Here is a 2398-nt window from a genome sequence, read left to right on the forward strand (position 1 = left end):
TGCCTTGCGCCGTCGTCGCGCACTCCTCCTCCACTTTTCAGTCGGCTCCTCCCCTCCCTCTTCTTTCAGTGGTAGTTCTTTTGTGCCGTTGCGACCCTTCTTGGAATGCAGGGGCATTTAATCGCGTTCCCTTCAATAGAGCGATCTGACGACACACACACACACACACACACACACACACACACACGAGCTCGTCTCCTCCGTGTAACATTAGGATCCCCCCCGGTTGCCCTGCGGCGAGCCACATCGTGTTTTATTGAGCGTTATTTGCAGACAACCTTCTTATTGAACCGAGGCTCCAGGCCTCCAGGAGGACGACGACGACAAGCAGAACAAAAACACAAGCGGCCCCTCCCGAAAACAGAACCGCGCTCCGGTCGGGTTACCTTGTCACCGTCGTCGTCTTCTCCTCGGTGGTGGTGGTGGTGGTAGTACTGGTTGTGGTAGTGGCGGTGGTCGTGGTGGTGGTGGTGGTGGTTGTAGTGTTCTAGTGTTCCTCGGCGGACACGTCCGCGACGGCTGCTCGGGTATTGTGCATTTCGACGAACGGAGGAAGAAGAATAAAAGGTTCCTGATTGCGCTAGAGACGAGACTCAAGAGTTAAATTTTTTTCGCAATTTGTGCTTTCGGCTTTCGACTCCACTGGACATTTCTGGAATTGGGGGCAGAGTGATTTTGACCTCCTCCTAACCCCGCGAGGCGCTCATCGTGGGGGATTAAATGGATTCAAACGTACTAGCAGACAAGGCTAAACCAGGAACTATCACAGGGGACAGTATAAGTCCACGATGTCACACTAACACAAAGAACGAATGGGGGGAAAAGTTCACTCGGACACACCAAAAACACAGTGTGTCGGACACACTCTTACGACAAGTCGACGAGTGAGTGAGTGAGTGAGTGAGTGAGTGAGTGAGTGAGTGAGTGAGTGAGTGAGTGAGTGAGTGAGTGAGTGAGTGAGTGAGTGAAGAAACACGGGCTGACCTCTCGCTGTGCTGCTCGTCATTCAAGCCAGTGATACGGACGGAAAAAGTAATCAAAAAGTCTACAGTCGGTATGAAGACAAGATTATTGTTAGTAAAGAAACAAGACAAGACTACCCTGAAACTATTCGGCTATCGGCTACTGTCTCAGAGAGCACTTCTCGTAGATGTCCTCCGCAATGCGAAAGACTTTATCTTCTCCATAAGTTGAAGAAAGTGACTCCACGATGACGCACGTGGCGAAGTCCTCGTTGAGGAACGGCAATATTGACAGTTCGAAGCAACCCATGATGATTGTTTGCAGTTCCGTAGGGTATGCGGAAAGTTCATCAGCGATGCACGCCGATGAAGGAGCTGATGGGACGGGGGTAAAAAAAAGTTCAGTTTCAAGGTTTAGATTTGACACTAAAACGAAAAGGTACATGTGAAACCCATCTTACATGGACTGTCGGTAGGCTTGGTTTCCGTCAGGGCAGCTGAGACGCTCGGCATCGCCTAGTAAAGAACACACTTTTGAATAAAATGTCACTGCCTCATGCCCGACAAGTTCTCATTCAAAAAAAACTTTCTCTTGTCTGTAATTCTGCTTACCAATAATTGAAATTCTCAGCCACAGCCAAGACGGAAGTAAATATTTTCTGTTAATGTGTTGCGAAAGAGACAGGCGTTTACCTGAGCGAACTGGAGCGCTGCGAAGAGCATGCAGGCCAGCAGGGTAGTCCTCATGACGGTCTTCATGGTGGAGCAGATACTGAGTGTATGATTGTGCTTATAAAGACCCGGTGGTTTTGTAGGAACAGTCGCAGCTTGAGGCGTCGGTCTACCATCCTTTATCGGCCAGGTGGCTTGGGTTGCCTGTGCACCTGTGTCACTCGAGGGTCAAGTAAACCGAGTGGTTTCCATGGAATTGATGATGACCAGTCTCAGCCTTCCGTAAAAAAAAAACTAGCCATCACCATGTCTATTAGGTATGACGAGGTGCAATCAAAAGTACAGTTTGTGAAGGTCGTGTCCTGGAGTGTTAACACAAGAGGTCCACTTTTATTGATTCAACCCTTTCTTTATTTTGAGGAAATTTTTTTTCTCAGTGTTTCCTTGGAAGCTGCGAGAGCTATGGGTCGGCCCTTTTTCTTTGGGGAGGGGGGGGGGCTGGTGGGGGGTAAAAATGGGTAATTTTTCTGGTGTTACCAATAGATTCAAGTGCACATTCCGAGTGAAAAAACGAAATCTCTAAATGAACGCGTTTGTCGAGAAACGCACGATGCAAAATTCAAGTTTTAAAAAGGTGTTGTACCGACACTCTTAGACTTAAATATAGTTGCTCCCGCGTCGGGGGTAAAATCGCCCTCCTCGATTCCCCTGCTGCCCTTGCGGTTCCCATTCGTCTCCAGTTATTGCACACTTGCACTCACGCA

The sequence above is a fragment of the Frankliniella occidentalis genome, unplaced genomic scaffold (assembly GCF_000697945.3).
Source record: "Frankliniella occidentalis isolate FOCC.00 unplaced genomic scaffold, Focc_3.1 Scaffold24, whole genome shotgun sequence".
NCBI classification, from domain to species: Eukaryota; Metazoa; Arthropoda; class Insecta; order Thysanoptera; family Thripidae; genus Frankliniella; species Frankliniella occidentalis.